The sequence below is a fragment of the Protomyctophum parallelum genome (assembly GCF_964188405.1).
Source record: "Protomyctophum parallelum genome assembly, chromosome: 19".
In the NCBI taxonomy this organism is placed as follows: domain Eukaryota; kingdom Metazoa; phylum Chordata; class Actinopteri; order Myctophiformes; family Myctophidae; genus Protomyctophum; species Protomyctophum parallelum.
In genome coordinates, this window is record NC_139717.1 from 10,187,008 (window position 1) to 10,193,007 (window position 6,000).

The window sequence follows — 6,000 nt, forward strand, 5'->3', positions numbered from 1 at the left end:
CCCGCTAACCCTCGCTGCGTTAGCGCCGCATTCCTTCCCGTCCAGCTTCCACAGAGCGTGCACAGTGCGTGCCATGCCCTGCCCCGCTGAGCAGCACAGGGACACTTTTGGAATAGTTGCTGCGTCCAAAATATTCTACAAAGTGACGTCAGTGTCCAGATCGTGCGAGGCGGTGGCAGAGAGATATTCATTCATGCTGTCCCTTTCGCTCCTATAGTAGGCCTAATGACATCAGTCTGCGCTGCTGGGATTGCACGGCTCCAACTGGCACAAAAACAAAGCAATTTAATACCATAAAAGATTTTAATGACTTCCATTGAGATAATGATTTGGAACCAAAAATTGGGCCACGCCAGTCCGTTTTATGGTTCAATTATTTATTTTCCTAAGCGCCGCCCGTTAGAAGAAAATATTAGTGTTTCATTTTCACCACCAAAAAATAGCTCCCTGTTTTTATTTCTTGTTTCTGTGCCGCACAGCGCTTTGTGGGAGCTGTCCAATAGCCTCACCGACTTAATGAAAAGGTGGTGGTATAGTTGCCTGCTCCCAACCCAGCAACACTTTTATTCCAGCTCCAAATAGAAATGGACGTATTAGAGCTGGCAGTCCGTCCGGGTCCACGCACACCGCCGTGCGCTTCATGCAGCAGCCTGATGTCTTGAAGGAGTTTTACACATTTGATTTACATTTATTGATTGCCCAGATATAAGCCATTAATCACGTGGAAAGGCTGACCTTTTTCCCAACTCAACCACCGCAGTCAGCTCTTCATTTACATGGCTGGATAACGGAGGGAGGCAGGGTGCCTCGTGGCAGCTTGAAGGCCCCGGCCTCTCCCCCGCTAATGAGGACGATGGAGAGGGCTTCGTGCTATAGCTGTATCACACACATTATATTCACACTATCAGACTGTGTGTGTGTGTGTGTGTGTGTGTGTGTGTGTGTGTGTGTGTGTGTGTGTGCGCGGTGGTGGGTTCTCAGCATATACAATTGTTTCTGTTTTCTGTTCTGACTATAATCTTAGAGGTTATTCTGTTTACTTTTTCAATCAATCGAATAATCAAGAAGCATTTTTTATTATACAGTGTATATGATTTCTTCTTATTTATCAACAAATACAAAATTGTAATGGATCGATACGGTTAGAATCTAAAATCTATTTTACTTCATGCAAAATTCGCAACATTGTGAGATTATTAGCCTCGGTCCCTTCCTAAACTCATCTGCGCAGAGAAAAGCCTCTGGTCACAGTATAAGGCAGAGATTGTATAGCCGCAAGTGTCGGGCCGGAACATCTGCCAGATGTATATTTCCCCTGGATACGATCTTTTTTGACCAATCACAACACTTTTCATTTTCATTCACGGAGAACAGATTTGTAAAGCGTCAGCGTCATTTCCTTGAGCGGTATACTTCCTCCACGTCTTCATGTCAATGCACTCTACAGCAGTGGTTCCCAAACGTCTTCATGTCAATGCACTCTACAGCAGTGGTTCCCAAACTTCAATGCACTACAATGCACTCTACAGCAGTGGTTCCCAAACTTCAATGCACTACAATGCACTCTACAGCAGTGGTTCCCAAACTTCAATGCACTACAATGCACTCTACAGCAGTGGTTCCCAAACTTCAATGCACTACAATGCACTCTACAGCAGTGGTTCCCAAACTTCAATGCACTACAATGCACTCTACAGCAGTGGTTCCCAAACTTCTTCATGTCAATGCACTCTACAGCAGTGGTTCCCAAACTTCAATGCACTACAATGCACTCTACAGCAGTGGTTCCCAAACTTCAATGCACTACAATGCACTCTACAGCAGTGGTTCCCAAACTTCTTCATGTCAATGCACTCTACAGCAGTGGTTCGCAAAATTCAATGCACTACAATGCACTCTACAGCAGTGGTTCCCAAACTTCAATGCACTACAATGCACTCTACAGCAGTGGTTCCCAAACTTCAATGCACTACAATGCACTCTACAGAAGTGGTTCCCAAACTTCTTCATGTCAAGGACCGCCACATTTACACTAATTAACCCCCATTTGAAAATATATTCCAGGGAAAAGATTTTTAGGGCTCTAGCAGTTTGACATGCATATTAGTCTACAGACCCCCATTTAATGGCATTTCTATCTCTGGGACCCCAATTTATATTGTAAAATCAATGTTAATTTAACTCTGAGAGTGTACAAATGGAACCGAATTGGTTCCATTTGTACACTCAGAGTTACAGACCCATAAGGGTCCACTTGGTTCCAAACTATATCATTTAGCTTTGGACCCCCTGGAACTCCCTCAAGGATCCCTGGTGCAGTGGTTCCTACTTTGGGAACCACTGCTCTACAGCGTATAGGTCTTGCCCAGCGTGACGGCTTATAGGCTATACAGTAGTAGATCCATTCATGATACTGTCAACATGGATGCAACCAACCCATGACTATCCCTGAACATAACGTCAGCTCCCTGACACCAAGTCATCAAAAATGTCCCAGAAATGTACATACATTTCTATCTTTTTCTTCTTCTATCTTCTTATGTACCGCTTCTTTTGTGACTCATTTCGTACAGCGACAAGTACTGTACACCATGATACATTTTACACATTATGCCCGACACCCTTACCAGGGTATAGGCCGTCAACAAGGGACCTCCAGTCCGGAGTTCTCGTTGCTGGTGTTTTTTTCATTTTCAATCTGCGATCAGGTGCATCCTGTACATCTGCACCTTAAACCAATTACTGCACTTAATAGGTTAAAACATACATGAAAGCAATTGCCAATGCAATTTGTACTAGACATACTGCAGCATTTCTGCCCAACCAACCACCCACTAGAGGTTATAATGGCTTACATATAGATTCTATTTCCACATTGTGGTTTAAAATACATGTGCCGTTGTAAACGTGAGAGTTTATTGTATATGTAGTCATTTTCTACCCACAAAGAAGGCAGCCATCGTCCTCCTTGTTAATATTTCTACTATGTTGTTTATTTAACCACATTCATAATCTCAATGGGACAAGCTGGTAAGTGAAAAATAAATTCAAAACAATATAACTGAGCAAATACCAGGCTTTATCTTCCCCGGTCAAACAATATACCGTTGCCGGGGACCTTGGAAAATAATGAAATACAAAGAGAGCAATTTCTCCTCTGACTCCGTGTGAGTAATGGAGCCATATGCTGTTGTGACCCCACCGAGTTCAGATGTTCTCCCGTTCTCCTCCTCCCTCAGCCTCACACACTTGATTTATCCGCAGGTTTGTCGTAATAAGTGAGTTCCGCCGGTGCTACTTCATTACTTACACCTCACACACCGCTATGGAGAACAGCAGGCCCTCAGGGGATTAGATTTATCAATACTTTAAAACAACACTGCCAAATAAAAGATTCATGCGCGCAGCCTTAACCCTTCCTTATCTATAATTTCATTTGGATTTCGCTACAACCACCAGCGATGTACTTCCACATGCGTGCCGTGTTGTCACCTCCCTGCCGGATTGGAGGAGAAGTTCCCCAGGGGAAATGTGAAGGAGGGGCCATGGGGTGTGACCACCCCGTGTGGAGCAGTGGTTCACAAACATTCTAGCCCAGTAACCCTAAAGAGAAATGAGATGTTTGCCCCGGACCCAAACTAGTGGAAACACGTTCGGCGGTGGTGGCTCAGGGGTAGAGTGCCTGGATGGTAACCGTAAGGTTGCCAGTTCGAACCCGGGCTCCCCCAGAGTTACTGTCGAAGTGTCCTTGAGCAAGACACTGAACCCCTAATTGCTCCCGATGTGCTAGTTGGTGCCTTGCATGGTTTCCGCTGCCATGGGTGTATGAATGTGTGTGAATGGGTGAATGTAATGCACAATCTCTGTAAAGCGCTTTGGATAAAGGCGCTATATAAATGCACCATTTACCATTTACGTTCCTTCGCTCGCGTCATTAAATCAATAATTTGATTAATAACTTGAGTGGAAATCTTTCGTTTTTCTTGCGTCACTCAAAATCCCCATACATGGGGAAAGCCCCCATATGTATATAGTGCCCAGGTCTTGTGATATCATCAGGGATGATAGTACATCACGGATCATATCATAGTAAATGCGACCTGCTGTCGCAATTAAGCCCATATATGGAGATCCCTGATGTCATCAATATTAGTATATGGATATAACTGTTCTGACATTCCATATGTTGATCCTTCCCCATCCATCCTTCCTCTTCGATGTCTCCCTTTTGACTGATACCTGTCCATTTAAACTCTAGACGGGCCTACCCCAAAGTTATTAGTGCAGCTGTGCCCGGCAGCTGGCGAAAACTAGAGTTCTCAACAGGCCCGAGAAATTCCATATGTTGATCTGACCTCATCAAAACGTTTACACTCAAGACACGCTCCATATGGCCAGTGCACTTCTCGAACTTCTCTTGAAAATAGCCATTCTACAAGCTCACAACATGTCACGAATTATGCGTTGTGAGCTTGTAGTTACAGGCAGCTATTTTCATAAATGTTGGTGTTTTTGGAAACCTTTTGCCTATAATGACATGCCCAAAATAATTAAATTCAATTATTTTATAAAAATGCTGAATTATGATTTTTCTTTAAATCAATCAATCAAATCATATAGCCTAGTTCTATCAACTGCTGCACCCCAAGCGTGGCTCAGCTGGTACAGTTTTTCTAGCTGTTCCTCCTGAATGCCAGCTTTGTCCCCCGCGGGGCGTGGAAGGAGATAACCATCACCTCCGGTCCCGTGAATGACTCCAGGCTCGTAGCACTCACCACCATCCTCTGCAAAAGCACGGAGAACGTGGTCTCTCGAGAGCCCACCATCATGGTGGTGGGCGAGAGTCTGGAACCACTCCAGTTTGCCTACAAGGCAAAAACAGTGAGCTGAAGATGCCAGTCTAACTCTGGATATAGTGGCTAGGTGCCTCGATCGGCATTCCAAGGATAAAAATTTTATTCATGGACTTTTCATCGCACTCCAAAGACTGCAAGTCAATATGTAAAATACATGTTTTACAGGACAGAACACAACATGTCATAGTGAATGGTTTTAAATCCAGGGTGTCTTACCACCTGATCTCTTCTCCAATCACCTCCAACATGCAGACTGCCACTGTTTAATAAGTGATGATAAGGTCCTGGTGGCCTCAGTGACAGACGAACGCTTGCTGTCCACACAAACAGTAGTAGTTAGTTAGTAGTAGACGCTAAGGTCCTCTGGCCACGAGAGCAGGCATTTTAATTTCACCAACCCTCATAACCCCACATGGACCCTCACAGGTCCATTTGGTTCCTATTATCAATCATGTGGCTTGGGACCCCCTGTAACCCCCTCAAGGACCCCTGTGGGTCGACGGACCCCATTTTGAGAACCAGTGGTTCCCTGCATACTTTTTAGCTCAAGACCCAAAAGAGAATTTTGACGTTTAGCCCGGGACTCAAAACTATATAGTGAATATAGCAGATCTGTATACAAGCACAGTACAGTACAGTCGCTTAGTTTTCTAATAGTAATCATGATCTACAAAGTAAATAGTGACTAAAGTTGTCAAATGATTGTAGTGGAGTAAAAAAGTACAACATTTGCCTCATGAGATGCAGTGGAAGTAAAAGTATTGAAAATTTGAAATACTAAAGTAAAAGCACCTCAAAATATTACTCAAGTAGCCACCACTGGGAGCTGTGCCGTAAAAATATATTTCACAAGAAGCACGCAACCAGAATCACCACTCAACTCTCAACCCTTTATGGCCGTGCAGTAAAAGGAAAGGCAGACTCCATCAGGGGCCTTCACACCTCCTCCACTGCTCCTTTCAGCTGCTCCCAGCAGGGAGGCATGCTGGCTACTCACTCCAGAGCTCCTCTGGTGAAAAAAGAAAACTCCGCTCTTTCATTCCCACGGCAACATCCATTTTAAACCAAGGCCAAATAGACTTGTCATTATTTTTTTATGCAGCTTTGCACACCTGCTCTTATTTATTTATTTATTTTAGAGCCC